We start from the raw sequence: 25545 nt of genomic DNA, 5'->3' as shown, positions 1-25545 counted from the left end.
TAAATGTGGCTGAGGTAGAGTGGAGGTGAGGGGAATTGATGAGACTGAGGAATCAGGAAGTTTGAGTATTTGAAAGGATATGAACATGTATGTTGAAATCTTCTAATATAATGCCAGAATTTGGGATGGAGAAGGGGAAAAATGTCCTTGGAACCAATAGATAAATGGCTATTCTAATGTATAAAGATTTTTTTCGCATATTAGTAGATGTTAATTTATTAATGAGGCTCCCATTCTACCTGGACACAGAATGTCTTAACCCAGTTGAATTTGATTAATTGTATATATTTTTGACTGTCAGCCTATGAGGAACATACTTTTAGATAGAGGGACCTTGTGATATCACATCACACCATAATATCATCATAGATTTAGAGCCAGAAGGGACCTTAGAGAATGTCAAGTCCAACATCCTCATTTTATATAGAAATAAATTGAGGCACAAGGAGGTTATATGATATGCTCAGAATCACAAAGTTAATATATATTTGAGGTGGGATTTAAATACAGGTCTTTCTGACTTCAAAGCCATTGTCCTATCTCTGTTCCATACTGCTTAGCCACTTTAATGATAAAGAAGGATTCTGATGTTAGGAGTGTAAGAATTCAAACTGTGGTGCTGCAGAAGACTTTTGAGAGATCCTTGGGCAGCAAAGAGATGAAATCAGTTAATGCTTAAAGAAATTAATTCATGCTATTCACTGGAAGGTCAAATATTAAGCTGAAGATTAAATACTTCAAACACATAATGAGAAGACAGGACTCATTGGAAAAGAACCAGAGGTTGGGAAAGATTGAAGGCAAAAGGAAAAGGGGATGGCAGAGGATAAGATGGATGGATAGTGTCATAGAAACAACAAACATGAACTTGAGCAGACTTTGAGAGACAGCGGAGGATAGAAAGGCCTGGCGTGCTATCATCCGTGGGATCACAAGGAGTCAGACACAAGTTAATGATTGAAAAACAACCACCTAGTGTTTTAGAAATATAGTCCTCACACTAAGATTTTCTTTATGTTTTGCCTCTAATCATTTACTAATAATGGCTTCTTAGAAATTTGTGAGACATGCCATAAAGCTATAAAACAAAATAGGTTCTCTCCGGTTCTTTTAAATTATGTCCATATTACAACCTCTTCTGAGTTTTTTTTTTCATTGATCAGTGCTGTTGCTAGAATGTAGGATGAAAATCAATGTAATAATATTTTAAAATATTTTACCATTCCAAATATATTTCCTTGTCAAAACGTCCTTCCCTGCAGAACATGTTTGAAGAGATGTTTTCATCCTTCCTGAAGACCTTATTCCCTTTGATGTGTCTCCTCAGATCATTTAATGATTGAATTATTTAAGAATAATAAAAGAATAGTAGCTATCAGTCTGATGAATCTCAATGAGTCTCAATTGTCAAAGATATGTGTGAACTCAAAGGCTTTATCTATTGGGAAAATTGTAGTCTACTAAAGCTGTTAGCCACACTGTTGACACTAACTTGAGACATTGCCTTGATTGAAATGTAAATGCTCAGGTTTTAAAATACATACTTATTTAATGGAGGTACCATTATGTAAATACTTTGGTAAATAACAGCCTCTAAAATTTCTTATGTTTATTTCCCAGAGTTAATGTGGAGGAGGTGAACATCATTTCTAAAGTCCCTTTCACAAAGCCCTTGACAATAGCAAAGACTGCAGAAAACTCAGAAAGTCATAAATCATCTTGGGGATCTTCATGAAATGTAAGTGGTAGAATACAGTCTATAATTATGTCTGCCAAATCACTTAATTGAATTCAATTCATTTTCACATTTATTAAGTACTAATGGGCCTTCCAGGAACCAACAGGGACAAGTTTTGTGGTGATCTGAGACTTTTTCTTCTCTGCCCCAATCCCCACTTCCCACCAGGTGCTTGAATACCTTCTCCAGGGTGGATACAGATTCTTATTGCTACTTCCTTGAATGGTAAATCAGAGCCCTTGGTCCTCTTTGATCCTCTAGCCTGCTACTCCTTTTACAATTTTAACAGGTGAGAAGCATGGCTACTCACACCATTTGGATAAGAAAGGAGTGATCAAATGTAATCCTTCTGGCAGGATGGTGAACCACCAGGCTTTATAATCTACCCAGCCATTGCTCCTTGAGGTCTGCTGGGTCCTATCATCTGCCCTGTAGCCATGCCCTCAAAAGTTCTAGGCATGTCATCTGACTTGTACGTACACTAGAGAACTCCTGGTCCTTGATTTCTGCCTCATTTCCAAACCCTAAGGGGTCACCAGGCTTTTGCTCTGTTATTGAATCCTCCCATATGTAGAGTATTCCTTATTTTGAAAGTAAACTCCCATCGTTCCCGCCAGCCGCCCCCCACCCCCACCCCCGGCCCGGCGCTCCCCTAAGCGACATGCAAATGAGGTTCTGTTTAAAATCCAGTTTGGCCAGTGAGGCCCCTGTACATCCACGTCAGTCTCTTCAGGCAACCCTTTTCTTTCTCCGTTGGTTCTCCTACCTTTTGAAAAAGGAAATGATCATTGAGCCTAGGTTCTGTGAACGCGCACCCAAATCCCCAGCACCTGATGGATCCTTCCAACCCAGAGCCATAAGCCAAGGAGGCAGAGCCCTCCAGCCTACACCCATGGCGGGCACCTCCATTGCTGCCGCCCCCAGGCGGGCTGGCTCCTCTGCTGACTTCTCCTCCAGCCGACGTTCTCCCCATCCACCCGCAAACAGGGTGGTGGGCCACTAGGCTCTACGCCAGGGAAACCCCCTGAGGCCCCTGGGCCGCTCCATGGGGCAGAGGCTGAGGTTGGAGGTGGAGTACTGTTGATCGATGCCCAGGGTGTCCCATACATTGTGCCCCAGGCAGGTGAGATGGGCAGGGGATCCTGGGGCCGGCGAGTCTCACATTCCTGCCCTGTCTGCCTTCGTGCCTTTCCCTACTTCTCAGACTTGGAATGGCACCGCATCTGTCACTCAGAACTCAAGCCACACACCTGCCCAGTCTTCGGCAAGACCTTCAAATGGGCCTTGTGGCTGCACCGGAACATCCACGCTGGCCTGCGGCCCTTCCACTGTGTCCTCTACCCACGGCCTTCCCGTGAAGCTGGGAAGCTGGCCCACCGTGGCCGTGTGCACTCAAGCGAGCATCCCTGCCGGTGTCCCATCTGTTGACTTCGATTCACTGAGGGCGACACCCTACTGTGACGAGCCCATTACAAGCATCCACCGCCCCCAGATTCTCCCAGCTCCCTCCAACACCCTGGCATGGACTCATCTTGGCTGGAGGCAACGGTCCTAGAGCTCTACCCCAGCCCGGACCCTGCCCAGGTGGACTCTGAGGAAGATCTACAGAAGTCACCCAGACTGGATCCTGCTGCTGTAGACCTAGGGAGGAGCCTAAGCAGTCAATCCCCCAGTCTAGCTGCTCCCCAGGAAGCCCTAGAAGATCTAGAAGAAAAGCCAGAATGATGGTCTTGGCCCAGATCTTCCCTGTGTGGACCCTCCACAGGTTCCCTGCATAGAACAAGCCAGTGTGAACCTGTCTGGGGTTGGGCCTGCAAAAGACCAAGAGTGATCCTCCAGGTGGGAGCCTTCAGGAGACCAGGAACAAACCTTCGGCCTGATCATTCACTGCAACCCCCTACCCAGGCCCCCAAGAAGACGCTGAGCAATCTCACAGGCTGGGTAGACTCCAGTGAAGGCTGAGGGTGATTCCTCAGCTGGGAGTAGCCCCTGAGGATCCCAAGGAGGACAAGGGTCCCCAGATCTGAAGTGGTTCTAGCTGAGCCAGGGCTTGGAATGATGGGAGCCCAGGTGTCTTGACAGGGGGTGGGGTGGGAGGTCTGGCTCTCAGAGGAGAAGTGACTCCTTTCTCAGAACGGGACTGGAGGTGGATATGGGGCCAAAGAAATAAATGTGTCTGTTTGCCGGCAAAAAAAAAAAAAAGTAAGCTCCTTCAGAGAAGGAATGTCTTGCTTTTCTATTTGTATCCCTAATGCTTAGTACAGTACTTAGCTCAAGTATTAACACCTTAATAAATGATTTTGCATTCTTTCACTCTGTTTGCCCTTTAACACTTTGGCCTTATCTCTTGCTGCTCCCAAAATCTAGTTGGTCCAGGAACGTGTTATTGTCCCTGAATTTACCCTCTTTTCTTCAGGAGGTTTGGTCCAGGAATTTCACCACTGGGAGATATTCCTTTGGAAAATTCCTTTGCCACTCTGCTCCTGTGTTTCCACAGACAATTGAAGAGAGAGAGAAAAAAAAATCAGAGTTTATGTACGTGTGTGTGTGTGTATACACGTGCTGTTCATATAATCTATCTGTGGTTGTCACTGAACTTTTTGAGCTGAAGAGCCTGAATTTATCAATTTGCATAACATTGATCTAGCTTAATCCACAATTATCCACACTTAAATTGTAGCTATATTGAGTTACTGGATCGACTGTTTTTAATCAGTTAATGAGTATGTCTTGTTAAAACAATAAAAATTGAATTGAACGTAGTGCCTATTAAATAAGATAATGTATGAAAAGTATTTTGTAAAATTTAAAGCTCTATGTAAATGTGAGCTATGATAACAATTATAGTTTTACGGGAGGGGAAAAGGAAATAAACATATCTATTTCTAGATATATCACTGTATCTAGAGATGTATCTATATGTATGTATCTAGATATGCATATCTAGATATAGAAATATAGATAAATAAAATCACCATTTGATCTTCACGTGATCCTGCAAGATAGGTGTTGTTATTATTCTCATTTTATGGTTGAGGAAACTGAAATTAAGTGACTTTCCCAAGGTCACACAGCTAGTGTCTGAGGCCAGGTCTCCCTGACTCCAGGTCTAGGGTTATATCCACAATACCACCTAGCTTCCCTCTACTGGACCCATGATTTTTATCAGTATAGGGAGGTCCTGATGAGGGACTTGTTCTACCAATGTAGATCTACTCCTCCTCTGCAATGAAAGGCCTAGGGAGTTACCTGAGGGCATTGAGAAATTAAATGATTACAACAGCAAGGGGCAGAGGGAAACTGGAACTTGAGTTTTGCTAAACCAGGTCTGTATGTACTATGACAAACTAAATAATAATAATAATAATAATACCAAATACCAGCATGATTTTTAACTGACTTACTTCACTTTTAAAAAGTTAATTACAAAGTGTCCCAAAAGTCTTAGTGCAGTTTTCAGCTTTAATAGCTGTGTATATTGATTCAGAGTATGCAGATACAATCTTATTCTTTCAATAATCATTTAAAGAAATTCAGCAAAAACAATGGAGGAAGAAGGAGAGAGAGAAGAGTGACTACTTTTTTTAACTAGTGAAATTGATTCTTAGGGCACATTTTGGGAAAGGTTTTGCCCGGAGTTCTGATACTCCAGCCCTAAAATTTTTATGATAATTTTATACCACATATCAGGACAAAGTCAATTATGGATACACCTATAGTATTTATAACAATGAAAATAGTGATAATATTGATAATAATAATGATGATGACAATGAAAATAATAATAGACAATGGTTTCCCTGATTTTGTAAGTGTTTAGAAAAAACTTGGAGGACTGCTTATCAGGTATGTTAAGGTGGAGATTCCTTTCAGATGTGTATTGATCTAGATGGCGGACTGAGCTTCAGTCTGGGATCATAGGATCCTATTATCAGCTCTGAAATTTGGTGCTTCTCTAACATGATCCTTTAAGCCTTGAAAAGCATTTTGCCTCTATTACGCCTTTGGATCCTGCTAACAGCCCTGTGAGATAGAGGCTATTATCCCCATTTCACAAGTTTGTAAATTGAGGCTCATTGTGGATATGAGGAGGTAGAGTGTTATGATGGAAAGAGCACAGGTACTGGAGTTAGGTCATTTAGGTTTAAGTCTCACCTCAGAGGTTACAATCTGTGTGATCTTGAGGAGTCATCTAATCTTCCTAGGCTTCAATTTTTCCACCTATGAAATGAGAGGATTGGAATATGTGGCCTCTGAGATCCTTTCTTGCTTTAGATCTACAATCCTATTCTCTTATATCATATGCTTAGCAAGAGTCATAGGTAGAAATTGAATCCAAATTTTTCTGACTCTAGGTTTAGTACTCCATTCTGCCATTTTACTCTCTGTAAGCCCCCTCCCAGACCCAACCTCTACAGCCACAACTTCCTGAACATGAGAGCAAAAATGTGGAATTTTGAGTCTAATTCATCTGGTGATCATGCTATTCTGTTTTGTCTTGGAACTGTTGGCCTTACCTTCATTTCCAAGTTTCATACTTGTATATATGAAAGGACTGACTGGGGATAGGAATCCTTTCTGGAAGCTGCTTTTCTACCTCAGACCAATAAAGACAAGACTCCAGCTTAAGACATATCATTATTAAAAGCTTTCATTGTTGATAAGCTCTCCATTCCCAAACTTAATCACATAAGAACCACAGTTTTAAAAAGAATGATTTAAATAAGCCAAAAAAAAAGTTTTCTCCCTTATATAAAAGTTGAAAAGAAATGTTGAAACCCTCAGTATCAGTCCACAATGACATGAAATGATTTTATGACAAATGTATCATCTGGATATACTGTAATTCAATTCATGCCCAAGTTAGGAAACAAAAATGTGTTTGACTCCAATTCAGGTGCATTGTTTATTATTGTTAAGAGATTCTAATTGTCTAGGCACCTGTATGTCTGAGGGACATGGCTTGTTTGAACAAAGTTTTCTGTTGCAGGGGATAGGCAGTCCATGAATGCCTAGGTAAATTTAATTTCAAAGTTTTTTTTTTGTGATATCTACCTTAAGCTGTGTGAAGAGGCAGTATGGAATAGTAGTTGGAATTGGCTACAGTCATGAGTACTTGGATTTAATTCCTGGCTCTGTCACGTGCTGGCTATGTGAATATAAGGCAAATCACATGACCTCTCAGTGTCCCAGCCAATTCCATAGGATTCTATATTTCAAAGAAAATGCAGATGTGCTTGACAAAAGAAATTCCTTACTGGGAGCTTCCTATACCAATGAAACTATAGGCCCAATTGAAAAATAACCCTTCAACTGTTACTCCTTCACTCCTCACAGATCAATATATTTCTGGGCTTCACAGAGGGTTTCGTTGCTCTGCAAGCTCAACAGGAGTTCATTGTGTGACACGACAGCCAAAAAGCTAATGCAACTTTGGGCTGTAGTGATGGTTGGTCTTGAGTTTTCAAACAACCATTTGAGGCTGATGGGAAGATTATCAGATTAATGACATTTCAGAGCTTCCTGAACTGTCTCAAGATGACTTTAATCTAATCCAATCTAATAAATATTTATTAACTACCTACCCCAGGCACTGGGGATACAATTAATATAAAGAAAGAAAGCCCTGCCCTCAGGGAGCTTACAATCTACTGTACACACAAGAGAAGCAAATGCAAAGTTGAGTGATCTGAGAGTCCAGTTTCTATCCTTTATAAAGGAAGGCCTTGGGAGGAATTTGATGCTATGATGTGCCTGTGCCAGAATTGGGGTCCTGATGATGAATCTGAATCCCCTTCTAAAGGTTAAAACTGTTTTTTAAAATTATCCATATACCTATCAATCTTTACTAACTACTATCAACCATTCTTTAGTTTGTTCTAAGGAAAGACAAATGAAATTAAGTTGTGTCCATGTTTTTAATTTCTCTCACAAGCTGGTGACATGCATTGCTTGGGAGTTACAGTCCAGAACTGGGCCCCTCAAGGGGGCCAGTCCAGAAATGGCTCAATTTGGGGGTTAGGGTGGTATGATAAATTCTTCCTTAAATACTCAACTACCCTACCATCCTACCCACATTGCCTTCCATCATGGTAGTATGAGACATCCCAGCTGCAAGAGAGGCTATGCTATACCTTGAAAGGGCTAACTTACATGACTGGCCTATCTCTTTTGCCATTTACTAAGTATCAGTAGCATCTTAATGCTATGTTTCCTTTTTATCCCCTTTGAGTAAGGTGGTATATTGCGTATATCTTAGGGTGTATCTGGTGAAACTCCACAGCCAATGACTGAGAGTGGACAACAGCATCTGACTGATGGGGCTATAGTTTCCGTCAGGCTATGACAAAAATACATGTCCTCTCCATCCCTACTCCCTGTCCATCCCTGTTACAAAAAATCTAAAATTTTCCATACTTCATATTTTTTCTCTCAACCCCACTCACATGAGAGTGTTATTCTCACACAATCCAAAGTCAGGTAGCAAGTGGCAGAGCTAGAATTGAAACCCAAGTTCTATGACTCACACCCCCAGTGTAACCTTGGGCAAATCACCTGTGCTCTCTGTGCCTAATTTCCTTCATCTGTAAAAAAAGGGAATTGAAATAGATGGATTCCAATGTCAGCCCAACTTTAAATCTGTGATACTATAATCCAATGAACCTTTCCATTGTACCCATGCTGTTCTCCATTCCATTCTATCCAATTTATTTAAAAAAAATCTAAGCACCTACTGCTTTAAAGGCACTATTTTAAGTTGTGCATACAATGACAAAGACAAGAGTGCCTGCCTTTGATGAGCTAAACATTTTATTGGAGAATGGTGGTAGTGGGGAATGAGTGTGGCATGTACACAGGTGTATGCCAGGTAATTTGAGAAGAGAGAAAATACCAACAACTGGGAAAATCAGAAAAATTGGTAGAAAGTGGCACATGATCTGAGACTTGAAGGAAGCTATTGGTTTCAAAGGGTGGAGATAAGAAAGGATTTCTTGCAGGTATGTGGGATAGTTTCTTAGCGTAGAGAAGAAAAATGAATGCTAAGTTCAGGGAACAGCTTTTACGTCAGTTTGGCTAAATGTATACTGAGTGATGGTCAGCTATAAATAAATATAACCTTTGAGCCAGCTGAGCCCAAGCCTTTCATACACACAACTGGGCACAGTTAGCTGTAGGTGGACTCTCTCAAAATCCATCTTGCTCATGCTTCAACCTAGGGAAACCTAATTACTAGTTCTATGGTTTACTGTTGCCTCTATGATACAGTACAAATTCCTCAGCCTGACTCATGACCCAACTAATGGAAACCCTGGCCATGTCGATATTCATCTCATTTTGCTTTTCCAAAAAAGTTTCTTGGGTTTCCCTCCCTGCTAACAAGCCTCTGAATATAAAACAGCTTTCAATTAACTTGAAAACAAACAAATAAACAAAACAGAAAACCACAGAGTAAGTCTGCATATAAGTTTGTAGATAGACTGCTAAGAAAAAAAATCTATAACCTCTCCCTTTCTAATAATAATCTTTACAATCTTTCCTACTAATGTGGTACCCAGAATGGATAGCATGCTAGATTTGAAATCAGGAAATCTGGGTTTATATTCCACCTTAGGATACTTACTGGCTACGTATGTAATCATGACCAGGTAACATTCTAAAAGAGTTTAAATTTCCTTGTCTGTAAAGTCAGCATAGTAATTCCTACATTACCTACCTCATAGGGGTTGTTGTGAGGGCTATGATTTCTAAGCATCAAAGCTATATATAGATGTGAGCTTTTATCATAGTTTTGGCTCAGGGCCTCTAGGTCATGCATCAAATCTCCCTCCTGATGAATTCCACCTTCCCAATGAGGAAAGTGCTTAGGGCATGAAATAATAATTGCTAGCATTTATATAGCACTTTTAAGGTTTAAAAAGTAATTTACATGTGTTAACTCATTTGATCCTTATAATAACCCTGTGGGATAGGTGCTATTATTATCCCTATTTTACAGATGAAGAAACTGAGGCACAGAGAGGTGAAATGACTCACCCAGGGACACATAACTAATTCTGAGATGAGATTTGAACTTTGATCTTCCTGACTCCCAATCTTACCTTCTATCCACTGTGCCAGTTAGCTGTTGAAGAGTCTGCCTTTCTGACTGGACCAGCAGAACCCACATGAAGCTCATATGACTTAGTCTTATTAAAGGGTAAGCCCTAGGTCTTCTCTGCTACATGCTTCTATATGCAACATAAGGTCTGGAAAGGTAGGTTATACCCAGCTTATGGGTTTAAAAGTCAGGATGATGACTTAATATTTTATCCCAGAGGCAATAGGGAGCTGCAGATGAGTTTTGAACAAAGGAGTGATGTTGGCTTCCATTTTAGGAATATTATGTTATCCCTTACCTTCATTTATCAGATTACCTCCGCCACTGCTTCATGTTGCATTTTTAATTTGTTGAATTCAATTGAATTTTTTTCTAAGGAAAGACCCTTGGTGTGGGTTCATCTCAGTCTGTAATCAAAAGTATTTAATGGCAAAGTACATGCAGTCAAATGCAAGTTCTTTGAGGCAAGGACTATTTTATTTTCATCCTTGAATCACCAATGCCTAAAACAGTGCCTTGTGCATATTAAATACCTAATAAATGTATGTTGAGCTGTTGAACAGTATAACAAGTCACAATTTTGCCTAGAGTCAAACCTAGACTCAAGAATCAAGAAGGGGCCAGTAGTATAATTGTCATTAAAATCACGCCTCATCACTTAATGTTCTTCTAATCTTAAGCAAGACCCTTCCCCTCCTTAGGCCTCAGTTTCCTCATCTAGAACATATGACATTTGGACCAGATGATCTCTTAGGTGTGATTCAGGTCTATATTCCAGACCCCTATGAAATATAAGTATACCATTGCATAGCATCAGGTGAAGTATTAGAAAGAAATGATAGTCTTTTCCAAGAGGAGATAATATGTACTGTTCTACAATTTGTCTAATTCTTATTGGCCAGTTCAGCATGTAAAAAAAAAAGGGTTTGTACAAACAAGCAAGCAAAAATTATAGTGGTTTGTAACTAGGAAGTTTTAGCAAATGGTTTTGTATATGTAGCAACAGCCACATTGATTTTGCCGAATTACTTTTCAGCAAAATTAAAACATAGCAACTCATGGAATAAAAGATTTAATTCACTAAAATGTTTGCAGGCTTTTTTCCACTCCCCCTTGCCCCACATAGCCATTTTTTGTCTATTTATATTCCAACTATATTGTTGCTGGAGAGAAAATTGCATTGCAAAAAGCACAGTTAGAATTTCAATGTCACAAGTAAAAAGAAATCCTTTGCGCCTTTCTTTCAGTACTTCAGTATCATCTCAATCTTATAGGTCAACTAGTAGACTGAGCAAAAATCACAGGTTATATTAAGCAGGAAACGACTAACAGTCAGATTTGTACTGTTTAATATGTATTGAATGAGATTTCTTTTGTGCATGAAACATAATGACCTGTAACACATGCCACAATTACCATCAGTTTCTTGTTGTTATAAATTGTTGATTTAAGATATTTGGGAAACCACCAGATGTAGAAATCTAAGTCCAAAATAAAATAAGACTATTTTAACAATATAGCTCTCTGACTTAGTAAGTCTGATCACCACCATGACCAATACCAATTCCAAAGGTTTCGTGATGAAATATACTGTCTAACTCCAGATAGAAAGCTGATGGACTCAGAGTATAGGTTAAAGCCTGTTTTCTTCCCTTCTTCTTTTTTTTTTTTTTGGACATGGTTAATGCAAGAATTTGCAATAATGTAAGAATGACTGAACATATTTGTAAAGAATTTTGCTTTTTTGCCTTCGCAATAGGTAGGGAGAAGGGAAGAATTTGAAACTAAAAATAAAAGAAAAATGAACTTAAAAACACCCTTTATTTCCTTTTTTTTTTTAAGAAGGGATCATAAAGAATGCCAATCCCATTCTTTCTGATTTATGCCTTCAATTACTGGTAAGTGGGAGAATAAAACACACAAAAATGAAATATATTTTTGATAAGCTTCACAAGTTCTGAAGGATCACAACTGTAGGTGAGACAAAGGACAAGAGAGAGAGGCACGTGGTAGGTGTTAGTGGGCTGCAGCACACTGGCAATGTTGACTTCAGTCCAAGAAGTGGCAAAAAGATGCCATCGGTGATGCATCAATCACCAAACACTTACTGTGAGCCGGGCAATGTACTAAGTACTGGGGACACAAAGAAAAAGCAAAAACAGTCTTTGTCTTCAAGAAGTTTATATAGTCTAATGGGAGAGGCAACGTATATATAAATAGATACAAACAGAATAGACATAAAGGAAACCACTAATAGCTAGGAGAACCAGAAAATGTTTCCTGTAGAAGGTGATGTCTGAACTGAATATTGAAGGAAGCCAGGAATTTGCCAGGAATTCAAAGAAGTAGAGGTTATTAGGGATAATAGTATCAGGATGGGGAATAGACAGTACAAAAATATAAAGGCAAGAAATGGGAAACAGCCAGTAGGCCAGAATGACTAGAACACAGAGTCTGTGTGGGTAATATCTAAGGCTGGAAAGCTGAACAAGCCCAAGACCGTATGACAAGAAAAAAAATTGGGCCAGTCCTTTGGGAAGAATAAGAGGTAGCATACTGATCAGTTAAATGCTACCATGGTACTGCTGGAATCCTAAAAGAACTAAAAGGTCTTTAGTATGCTGGTTATATCTCTATGGGGCAGAAAGAATTTATGTAAGTAAATGAACAGGAATTTCATAGAATGAGGTGAGGGGGACTTTTGATTGTCATTGATGGAGGGAATTCCCACATCATTGAGATCCTATATCCATTAGATTACTGAAGGAAGTAAGTCACAGAACATGGAAAGCCTATGAAAATAGAAATTGTGTTACCTTTTGTAAACATTTCTTCAAATATTTCCTTTCTAGGCCTTACTGAAGTTCTGTGCTAATATCTCAATGTGGTATAGAGGGGACTCTGGGTCTTCCCTGTAGGAATGTAATTCCCTATGAGGAGGGATTATTGTATTCTTTGTACTTGCATCCCCAGGACCTGGTACAGTATCTGGCATATAATGTTTAATAAATATTTGTTGACTGATTACTATTCCAACATAGTGCAAACTCTGACAGAATCTACCAAGGTTCCAAGGAAAGGGTTCAAGGATTAGCCAATTGCTAATGAACTGTGTTTCTGTTGTCTAGCTACCACTCTAGCTAAATTCAGAGAGGAGACGACCAAAAATTAGCCCAAACAGTGATTGATTTTCTTGATTATAGCAACTCACAAAACCTAGCATTTATATCAGTAGAGGGCCCATTGAAAAAAATCAAACTATATTTGAAAAAGAAATTAAGTATTCTTTTTTGTCACAAATTCTTAGATATTCTTTTATATGTGCATGTAATTACCTTTATGCTTTTGTGAACAGAAACTTATCACTAAAATGGAGGAAGGACATAGTGCAGGGAAGAGTGGCCATTTCGCAGATAAATTTTTCCTAGATGCCACTGTCACAGAATGATTGGGGCACCAAGCTAAGAGTATAACTTTTCCTTGTTGGAATTGGTGAAGGCTCAACCACTGTTCATACTTCTTTACTTTCATCAAATAGCATTAGTTAATGTTCATTCTACAAGATTTATCAATTGCTTACTAGGTACAATGTACTGGGCTAAATACTGAATAATAATATTTTACATTTATATTATTACTTGCCCATAACTAACAAAAGGCAAGCAGATATTTGCCCCATGGTAGAGACATCATCGAGGGGCTATGTGTAGCATATGCTTTCTCTCTTTTATTGATCTGCAGCCTTGGCTCATGGTCCTCTGTTGGTTGAAGTCACCACATGGTAGGACTACCCACAAACTCTACTTTTTTTTCTGTCATAGCCCACCTTTAATCAACCATTTAATCAAAAGAAGCATTTAAGAAGCTCCTAATTTGTGACATTCACTGTGCTTATCATTGGGGATACAAAGACAAAAGTAAGAGAGTCCAAACAATTAATAATCTACATTCAACTTGGGGGATACATGTACATAACTAAATACAAAGTGTTTATATACTATAAACAAATAAATGTATGTGCATAACTATTTGGGTACTTTGCGGATGAGAAGCTCTGACAACTGAGGGGATCAAGAAAGTATGCTTGAAAGGTCACCTGAGCTGAGTCTAGAAGGGAACTAGGGTTTCTGAGAGGATTTTAGGCATGAAGCATAGTCTGTGCAAAAATAAAGTTAGAAAATGGAATACCATATATAGAGAAGAGCAAGTAAAAAAGTTTGGCTGGGAGGTAGAGCATGTGAAGGGAAAGGATGTGTAATCAGCCTAGAAGCATAGGATGGAGCCATACTGTTAAGTTATTTACATATCAAGAAGAATTTGTATTTGATCATAGAAACAATGAAGAGCCATAGAAGTAACTTCAGCAAGTGAATGATGTGATTAGACCTGTGCTTCAGGAATATCAGTTTGAGAGCTCTGTGGAGAATAGATTAGAGAGAACAAAGGCTGAATGCAGAGAAACCAATTAAAAAGTTGCTACAATTGGCCAGGTAAGAAGTGATAAGGGCTTGGACTAGAGTGGTTGTGTTGTCAGTAGAGAAAAGGGAAAGGCTACGAGTGATATTGAAGAGGTAGACTCAACAGGACTTGGCCATTGATTTGATATGGGAGGTAAGTGAGAGTGGAGATTCCAAGATGTCTCCTAGGTTTCCAACCTGACTAGAACAGTGGCACTATGGTTAGATATATGGTAATTAATATGAGGGGTAGGTTTAGGGGAAAAGACAATGATCTCTGGTTTAGAAATGTTGAATTTGAGATGCCCATGGAACACTCAAGTGAATATGGATAACAGGTTAAAGTTGCAGAAGTGGAGATCAGGAGAAAGATGAGGGCCAGATATGTAGATCTGGGAGTCTTCTACATCAAGATGATAAGTGAATCCATGGGAGCTAGTAAGATCACCTAAACAAAGTCTTCTTTCTAACCCTTTATGGATTTGTGGGCTAAACTCTTTGGGGGATAGAATACCTCCCCTCCCTGGCTTTATTGTCTCCCTTCCCCTACTTGGCTACCCTGTGGCTGGAATGTTCTTTTGGTTGTCTCCCTTCCCATGACCTCATACTCAAATGAATTCATTTCAGGTACAAGTAATCCTATTATTCTTCTGATCTGTCTGTCTGTCTGTCTGTCTCTCTCTCTATTTCTTTGTATATGTACACACACACATTATACTATGAGATAGGTAATATAAGTATTATTGTCTCCATTTTACAGATTAGGGACCTGAAGCTTATAGAGCTGGAATGACTTACCAATAGTCCAACAGTGATTGAGAAGCAGAAATGGAACTTGAAAGTTAGGTCATTTGATTTCCAGGTCAGTGCTCTTATAACTACTCCACATTGTCAATTTCTCTGACCAAACTTTTAGAGTGGTTCAATGACTTTGGACAAGTGATTCAGCCTTCAAGGGGCTAATTCCCTAATCAACCAGGGAATTACATGGCCAAAGATAAATTTGCAGAAGGTTGAGGGAAGAGTGAATAACTATTTCTTCCTGTATTATACCCTCAAATATTGAGGAAGATTTAATTCAAGGCGCCTTATTTTTTGGTTAAATAATACTCTGTGATTTCAAATAAGAAGACATCTGTAGGCTTGTCATTTTTCTTTGATGAAAACTCTTTGAGTCCTGATGGAAAAAGATGATGACCACCAGGGCACTGAAAATTAATTTCTCACTCAACTTGAATATACATTAAATGAAATATTTGGTGCTATGTACTACATTTACACATGCATAGAAGAAAAGCCAATGGGAGGAGGATTCCTCTTGCTTTCTTGGTAATTGACTAACTCTCCCCTCTCAACCACCCCTGAACACTGAATTTACCAATATCCCTATTTTTCCTCAATTTTTTAAAAATATAGTTCTAAAGGAGAATTGTCCACAGAGTTTATATCCTCTTTGATCATAAATTCATTACTAACAATATCAAAGTGAAATGAATTCTTTGCTAAGAAATTGATTGGATGGAGGCAGGATGATTCCATCATTTTGCCTGTCTATCCTAAGGATGTATGCTGGTATGCATCCAGTAATAAGCAATTGATATGAGTTGAAAGAACAGAAAAAAAGTTTGTGAGTCCATTTCATATCAATCTAGTAACATCCACAGGTAAACTGAAAAGTATCAAATCCCACTCACTAGGTAAATATGATAATACTTGTTCATAAGCATTTTAGAGCCTAGAATTAGAATTTACAAATAGTGAAACTCCAAGCAAGGGAAATAAAGGCTTTTCTTTAGCTTATTAGAGATGGGATAAAATGGAGATTGGAGGAATAGACAATGAAGAGGTAAGTTATTTCCTACAATCAAATAGTAAGTCTAGAAATAGAATCACTTACAGGAGGCATAATGTATTCTTCTAGACCAATGGTTTTTCAAATATTTGGATTTATAGAAGCAGAACCATGGCTCCCAGGCAGAATGCATAGAACACTGAACTTGGAGGCAGGAAGACCTGAGTTTAAATCCCACTTGAGATATTGCCTAGCTGTTCAGCCAAGGGCAGTCATATATAACCTCTATAAGTCTCAGTTTCACCATCTGTAAAATTGGAATAATAATAGTATCTACTTCATAGGGGTTGTTCTGAGGAGGAAAGGAAATAATGCATGTAAAGTGCTTTGAAAACTTTAAGATGGGGTCAGCTAGGTGGTACAGTGGATAGAGCACTGGCCCTGAAGTCAGGAGGACCTGAGTTAAAATCTGGACTCAGATGCAAAACACTCACTAGCTGTGTGACCCTGGGCAAGTCACTTAACCCCATTGCCTAACCAAAAAAGAAAAAAAAAGGTATCTGATTCTCTTTGGGGCAGCTAGGTGAAGTAGTGGATAGAGCACCGGCCCTGGATTCAGGAGGACCTGAGTTCAAATCCTACATCAGACACATAACATTACTAGCTGTGTGACCCTGGCCAAGTCACTTAACCCCACTGCCTAGCCAAAAAAAAACACCCCACAACTTTAAGATGCTATGTTATGAACTATCATTATTATTAGCTAATATTTACATATTATAAAGAGAGGGGTGTTGTATAGTGCATAGACAGCCAGCTTCAAAGTCAGGAAGACCTGGTTTCATTCTCTCTCTCTCTTTCTCTCTGTGATCCATCCATTCATAGGTTGATTTTTTGAGACTGGGTCTCTCTCTATCTCACCTGAGCTAGAAGGGTATCAGCCACTCTCAATACTAATTAGCATGGAAGCTTTGACCTGTTTCATTTTTCCCACCTGATTTGATTCTCCCTTTCTTGAGCATCTTGGTGGTCCCCCAATCCCAGGAACTCACTTATTGTTCTGGTTTTAGGGTGGATACCCGATTAACTTTAGCCCTTCTTTAGCTTAGAAGAATGCTCTAATACCACCAGCCTCAACCTCCCCCATTAATTGAGATTGCAGACATTCCTGGTGAAAACCTGGGTTTAAATTCCACCTCGGATGCATACTGGCTGTGTGACTCAGTAAATCACTTAATTTTTCGGTTCACTTGGCATAATTTGCAGAAGAGATCTGAACTGCATTGAAATGTCTGGACCTGAGAGTTCTCTATACCAAGGAAATTATAAGTCCAATCCATTATCATTATTATTATTATCTTAATCTCATTTTTAAGGGGTTCAGGTGCAAAAAAAGGGCTGGGATGGGAAACGGATTCAGATATCGGAAGAGACTTGCCTAGAGTTGCATAAGTAATAAATGTACAGTCACGTAGCCAATAAGAATCAGTGGTGAGATTTAAATCCAGACTTTTCTGACCCAAAGTCTAATACTCTAATTGCTATCCATGGTATTTTTCACAAGGTAAGTACTTAATAAATTTTTCTCAAGTTGAATTGACTGAATTGAAATAACCATAGACCAAGAGATTCCTACCATCATACTGGAATTGAAATGTTTATAGCCAGAACCTTTCAGAATCATGAAATACAATGCTCAAGTATTAAAGAACGAGTATAATTTGGAAAATGAAAAATTAAAAAAAACCTCAACATGACTCACAACTTGCCTGACATAATTTTCATTTTTGTGAGCTGTAGTTTCTAATTTTCAGTCTATTGCGGCCTCCTGTTAGGAATTCATCAGTTATTTCTCAAGCGGAGGCAGACAATGTTACTGAAGTTATCACAGAAGAGATGATGCTAAGACCTGAGAAGTTGCAAAAATCTCTGACACCCCTGATGGTGAAATTCAACAAGCTCTCTGTTGTTGAGATTTTTAAAAGTGAACACAAGATACTGTGAAGCTGAGATTTACCTCCACCCACAGATCTGAGAGAGTGGCTGCAGGAAAGAACAGATGCAGAGGCAGCTGGAGATATACCAGGGAAAATATAATTGTTCTCAAATTAGATACTTAATTGAGAAGTGGGTGTTCACATCCCTTCAATCTCTTATTTCCCCCTCCTGACCCCCAAGGTTTTCAGAGAGTAAGAGGAGAAAAAGGAATGAGAGAATGGGGGAGAGGGAAAGGAGTAAGGAGAGAAGGGACAGGGGAGGAAGGGGAATGCAAGAGGGAGGAGGAGGGGAAGGGAAAGGATGAGAAGTAATAAGTAAGAAGAGAAGAACATTGTAACCCTTGCAGTTGAAGCACATCTAGTCAACTTGGCCATTTAGAATGAAAAGAGAGATTGCAAACCTAGTAGAAACCAGCAATTTACTTACTAAGCTACTGATTCCATCAGCCCTCCAGTTACTAACTGGTTCTCAAGCCATGTGAGTGTGAGCTTAGGATGTGGGCTTACTGGAAAAAGATAGAATTATAGTCACAGAATCAGAGTTGGAAGGGATCTTGAAGGTCAGCTAGTTTTACCTACATCTGAACAAGAATCTTTTCTACAACATAGACAACAGTGGTGATTCAAACTACCTGGAGACATCCTGGAAGGAAGAATTCATAAATGAAATAATGTTTGTAAAGCGCTGAGCAGAGCCTGGAACAGAGTAGGTGTTTAATAAATGCTTGTTCCCCTCCTTTCTCTTCTAGGGGCAGCTCTTTCCATTTTGAACAGTTCTAATTATTGGAATATGTTTTCTTTACATCAAGCCTAAATTTGCCTCATTGCAACTTCCACCCATTCCTCCTTGTCCCTTCTAGTTTCAAGTAGAACTAATATAATCCCTCTTTCCCTTGACAATCCTGCAAAAACTTAAAGAGCACAGTCATGCCCTAGCCACACTAACATCTTCCCTTCTCCAGACTAAACACCTACAGTTTCTTCAACAAATCTTCATGTAGCAGGATCTGGAGGCCTTTCACCATCCCAGTTGCCCTTGTATGAGTGTTGTACATCTTATTAAAGTTCTGTCTGGAAATGTGGCACATAGAACTGAACACAATATCCAGATACGGTCTGACTAGATGGAATGGAGTCTCTGCTTCTAGAGATTTTCTCTTAATGTAGCCCAAGTTTACATTAACTTTCTTGGTCACCATATCTTACTATTGATTCGTACCAAGCTTGCAGTCCATTAAACTTATATTGCTAGAGGATTAGCAAATAAGAGAAAAGAGGCAATGAACCTGTTATTATTTTTTCCTCTTTCAGTTAGTCTTGACATACATTTGGTGCATTACTTAATATTTGGGATGATTTAGCTCTGTCAGTGAAATTCACTGTCACACTGGAGAGAAGATATGAAAAGAGTCTAACATTTTAAGTCCATACCTTTTAATTAATGAATTCTCTAATGAAGAATAAATCCTGGGAGACTAGCAGTCAAAGAAATCAGCCTATGAGTCTCTAGAATATTCCTGATCATTGTTTAACTATATTTTTAAAATCTGCTATAAAAATTATATATTGTTCTCTGGAGGGCCTTTTACTTTCTCACTTTTGTGCTTTATCTCATGCTAAAATGAAATAACTTAGGTTTATATACTGTTTGTCAAACTATCTTCTTGGAACCTCACAACAACCCTGTGAGTTAGGTATTATTGTTCCATTTCACAGATGAAGGAAGTGAGTCTGTAGTGAAAGTGACTTGTTCAAAGGAAGAGGTGGATATCGATTAAAGAATGCCTATAAATTGTGGTTCATGAAAATAATGGAATATTACTGTGCCATAAGAAACAATGTCTATGAAGTATTCAGAGAAATATGGGAATTTATAGGAACCTATATATATTGATGTAAGGAGGATCAGGAAATAAGTATGCACAATAAAACATGAAACCAAATGCTGTATAATTATAATAATCAATCTTGTAACAGAAGAGATGAAAAAATGTTCTTCCCTCCCCTCTTTTCAAAGGTGAGAGACTATGGGTGTGAAATACTACATATACTTTGTAACTCAGTTGATATGTTGGTAAGTTTTGCTGATTCTCCCTTTCTCTTAAAAAAACCCCTTTTTGTGGGGTTTACAAAAGATGGCTCTCTGGGTAGAAGACAGAAAAGAATGCATTTGAAAATACACCACTTCTTTTTTTTTTATTATAAAAAAGTTAATGGCATGAGGAGGAAAAAGGGGATAATGCATACTCACGTGGAGGTTTTCTGATTATAATTCCCACACACTTTCCATTACACCAATGATTGCTTTTCCCCTACTCTATCTCAATCAATATCCTAACCAACAATTTACATTTGACTTCCTCTTTGGCATTTTACCTGGTTACCTCATCTGAAAGTGATCTTTTGACTCCTAAACCCTTACAGAATTTGTGTACTATTGCCCATGTCTGTGTTCAGTTATCTTTCCATACCTTGTTCTAAGGTTTCTGTGGCTCCAAGGAGTGGGGAGAGGATTCTTTTTTTTTTTTTAGAGGTTTGAGATATATGAGTCTCATCCAGAAATCTGGGAGAACCATCAGGCTAAGAGGAAAAAATCTAATCCTTTAAAATGGACAGTCTAGAAAGCAGGTGATACCTCTCTCACCCCTCCCCTTTACAAGACTGAAGTCATAGAAGAAGGTTTTATTAAAAGGGGGGAAGCAAACTACATACAATCCCTAGTCTCAAAAAACCCGCAGCATAAATTTCCTCATAAGAACCCATACAATTCTTTTTTTTTCAGGGGCATTCATAAGATCATATAGCTAGAGCTGAAAGAAGTTTCTGAAGTTTCCTAGCTCAATAATCTCTTTTCAGAGATAAGGAAACTGAGGCCTACAAAGAAATGATCTGTCCAAGGTCATGTATGTAATAGTAATCAGGGGAGGAATTTGAACACAGGTCCTGGGACTCCAGAACCAGTGCTTTATTCACTATGTCATTCTGCCTTTGAAATGGTAAATGATATAAATAATCCCATTATGAAAGATCCCTGGTGCATCCCAATAATGCAATAAACCATTAATCAAGTTAGTTATCTAGACCTAAAAGAACAAACCTAGCATTCATGGTTCCTAGTCCTAAAAGCAAATTAGGTCCTTCACAAATCTCTGCTTTGGGAATCCTATTGCGAGGTGGTAGATCCTGTCCAATTTTCTCACCACTCCAAAGTCTTCTTTCTCTTTTTTAGACATCTCTGCCTTTCAATATCTTCCTTGCAGCATCTCTCTCTGATTCCTCCACGAAACCTGGGAATTCAGAGTGAAAAGATGTCTCATTGAAAACTTCTTTCCTTTGCTTCTGCTCCCTACTCCAACATATCCATCGTTTTCAGTCCTTCCCATCCTGTGTCCTATCTCATTCTGTCCTTCTCTTCCACTGGTGTCTTCTGGAACCCTTATTTACTATTGACAAACTGCACTTCCTATTGGCCTTTACTATCTGGTCACATCCTATTTTTTTTTTAATTTTTTTTTTAGGCAATTGGGGTTAAGTGACTTGCCCAGGGTCACACAGCTAGTACATGTCAAGTGTTTGGTCTGAGGTCGGATTTGAACTCAGGTCTTCCTGACTTCAGGGCCAGTGTTCTATCCACTGTGCCACCTAGCTACCCCACATCCTATTTTCTTAACCCAAAGTATTTCTTCTAAAGCATTGGTTTGACTATGATATCTCTGTGCTGAGGTAGTGCCTATGACTCTCTATTAGCTCTGGGATAAATTATAAAATCTTTTGTTTAGTATTTAAAACTCTTCACAACCTAACCCATTCCTACCTTTCCAGTCTTCCTTCAATTTATTCTTCTCAACACAAGCTCTGATCCTGTTACACTTAATGGTGCCTTGAACAGGACAGTCCATCATCTGTCTCTGATTTGGTACTGTTTAGCCACCATGCCTGGAAGATTTATCTTATCTCCATCTATTGTTTTGCTTTGCTTCTTTCAAAACATAGCTGAAGTCTCACCTTCTGTGTGAAGCTTTTGTCCTTTGTCACCTAAGACAGTGGAATTAAACTGAAACCGAAATGGGGGCCACTCTACCTTACGTAAGGATTCTTGCAGAACGTACTGAGAGAACCACATATTCACAATATCTATGTCCTATTTTTTTTTTAATTCATGGGGTTAAATTTTCACAATTACATTTTAATCTGAACCTGCTAGTTCTTGCTGGGGATTATGTTTCACCTCTCTGACCTTGGGTCTTCCCTCTGATATTACCTTCTATCTACTTTGTATATGCAATCATTTGCATATTCCCCTAAAAGGTCCTTTAAAGAGAAAAAACCACTATTTTTGTCTTTTTTTTGGTATCCCTGGTGCTGAACACAGAGCCTGACAAATAGTAAACACTTAATAAATGCTTAACAGCAGCTAGGTAGTGAAGTGTACAGAAAGCTGGGCCTACAGTCAAGAAGACTCATTTGAGTTCAAATCTGGCTTTAAACACTTGTTAACTATGTGACCCTGGGCACAGCACTTGACCATGTTTGCCTTAGTTTACTTCTCCATAAAGTGAGCAGGAGAAGGAATTGACAAACTACTCTGGTGACTTTGCCAAAAAACACCCCGAACAACCCAAATAAGGTTAGGAAGAATTGGACAAAACTGAAACAACTCAACAACAACAATAAATGCTTGTTGATTACCAGATTCTTTCTCCTGCCAAACTGGCTTTTTCTTTATTCCTTTGATCTCAATATCACCCATAAGTGTTCCACAGCTAGAATTCAAGACTCTGAAATTCCTCTGATCATAACTATTGTTGAATAGTCTAATTCAATAAATATTTATTAAGCATCTACTATGTGTAAGGCACTGGTTTTGCTCTTAAGGAGCTTAACATTCTTGTTGGAAAAAAAGTTTTAATTATTATTTGTTGATTTAATGCAAATCAAGGTAGTTGAAGTGATTTACTGTATAATGCCTGCATTTATTCTTCCCTAATTGGGCACTATCAGGAGTGCAAAAATTTGATGGAGAATGTTTTTGTAGTTTGGGTCAGAGAGTTAAAAGCTAAAACATGGGATTGGTGGCTAAGTAATTTCACCTCTGGAAATAAAATTAAGCTAAAAATCTGATTAGTATTAAGCCTATAAAAAGTTGTGACATGAACCCTCTCATTTCCTGACTGGAATTAAGAAGTTAAACTAATTTGGAAAACTGAATGTATTCCATTAACTTTCTACTGATAGTGGATAAGTAAGAACACAGGTTTCAACTGTGGAAATATATAAGCAGAATTGGAAATGCACAACTTTAAAGGGTAAAAACCAAAGATCAATCCTTCAACAGCTCAACAAAGGAAAGAGTATCCCAACACCTATATTGGTACAAGAACATTTAAATGTGGGTCCTAATTATGCATACATGCCCACACATATATACACATATACACATATGTACATATGTATGTGTTTACATAGCTTTGTTTTAGTTAAGTCAGGCCATTAATTCAGAGAGAGAGAGAAAGAGAGTGTCTATGTATACATATAAAAGATTTCCCAGAAGTCTTAGTACAGTTCTAAGCTTTAAAATTGTACTAAGACTTTTGGGACACGTTATCTGTGTTTGTATATAATATATATAGTGTATGCCATATATATATATGCATACATATACATAGGTACTCACAGTTGGGAGATACTGAGGACAAGAGATGAAAAAAAAAACGTGTTACATCCAGTTTGAGTGGCAAGAAGGATGGCCGAGAAGCCAAGGAATCTATACAAGAAATAGAGACTTCTGCCCAACTGATGTTGCCTTTTACTGATCTTTTTGTTGTTATCCAGTCATTTCAGTCACGTCTGACTCTTCATGACCCCATTTCGAGTTTTCTTGGTAAAGATACTGGAGTGGTTTGCCATTTCCTTTTCCAGCTCATTTTACAGATGCGGAAACTGAGGCAAACAGGATGAAGCGACTTGTCCAGACTCACAGAGCTAGTGTCTGAGACTGGATTTGAACTCAGGTCTTATCTGAATCCAGGCCCGATGCTCTATACACTGTGCAACCTAGCTGACCTTGTTACTTAAGAATAATTTTACTTGTTGTTATACAGATGATCTATAACATTTTTCACTTGAAGTTACGTCGCATGTCATTAAAGATGAACAGCCAAAAACTATCGAAGTCTTTCCTTTTATTTTATATCTTACCCCAAATTCCAAACATTACATCAATAATTTTTAAACTCTGTAATTTTTACTAATAAGCCTCAGAGAAAGTGAAGAGCGTCCATGGGGCTTGCTCTGCAAACTCAATACATTTTATTACTGTTGGAATTGACCTATCAGCAAGTACAAAATAATACAAGAATTAATTGAGTGTGTAAGGGCTGTTGAGAGCAGAATGAATGAAATGAAGTCGGGGTCAGTGCTGAATGGCACCTAGAAGTAGATTTAGAGCTGAATTTGGAAGAATGTCAGAAGTGTGCATCAGAAATCATTTGGGGAAGGTATTTTAAGGAGAGAGAACGCAGTGAAAAAGCAAGTATGGCAAGGAACACATTTCAAAACCTTTGACATAGAGATTTCTTAGATGGAACAAAAGATCTACTCAGCAGAGTGATTAGAAGTTAAATTTACAAGATAAAGGGGAAGGAGCAAAACTGATCATTTTGGTTTGTATTCAAAGCCTTCACAGTTTGATAAGACCACTCAGAGTTTGGGTTCATCTTTAATCTTACTCAAGAATCCAGGTCTACTTTCATGCCAGGAGACCTCATTGGAATAGGAAATTGGATTTTAGGTAACTTCATATATAAAAGGTGTCCCAAAGTCTTAGTGTGGCTTAAACTTTAAAGATAAATAATAATAAACTTGTTCCGTGTGTGTGTGTGTGTGTGTGTGTGTGTGTGTTTTAAAAGCAATGCTTGTAAATATATATAAATATATATGCACACACATACACATATTATACATACATATATGCATATATATATACATACACACATATATGTATATATATACACACACACACACACACACACACACACACATATATATACACACACACACACACACACATACAGAGAGAGAGAGAGAGGGAGAGAGAGAAAAAGAGAGAGAGAGAGAGAGTCTATGTATACACATATAAGATTTGCCAAAAGTCTTAGTGCAGTTCTTTTTTTTGTTTTTTTTTTTGTTTTTTTAAATATAAATTTATTTATTTTTAGTTTTCGACATTCACTTCCACAAGTTTTTGAGTTCCAAATTTCCACCCCATCTCACCCCTCCCTCCACCCCAAGATGGCATGCATTCTGAATATCCCTTCCCCTAGTCTGTCCTCTCTTCTGTCTTTCCCCCCTTCTTTTATCCCCTTCTATTTTCCTGTAGGGCAGGATAGACTTCTATATCCCACCTCCTGTATTTCTTATTTCCCAGTAGCATGTGAATACATTTTTTTAAGCATGTGTTTTTA

General features: G+C 38.6%; 1 pseudogene; it reads left to right on the top strand.

The window, feature by feature from the left end:
• Positions 1–2571: 2571 nt before the first annotated feature.
• LOC110198192 (uncharacterized) lies at positions 2572–3463 on the top strand (annotated as a pseudogene).
• The last annotated feature ends 22082 nt before the right edge of the window (positions 3464–25545 follow it).

This window comes from Phascolarctos cinereus, unplaced genomic scaffold, assembly GCF_003287225.1.
Source record: "Phascolarctos cinereus isolate Bilbo 61053 unplaced genomic scaffold, phaCin_HiC Scaffold_2;HRSCAF=192, whole genome shotgun sequence".
NCBI lineage: Eukaryota > Metazoa > Chordata > Mammalia > Diprotodontia > Phascolarctidae > Phascolarctos > Phascolarctos cinereus.
This window is presented reverse-complemented; position numbering and strand designations above follow the sequence as displayed.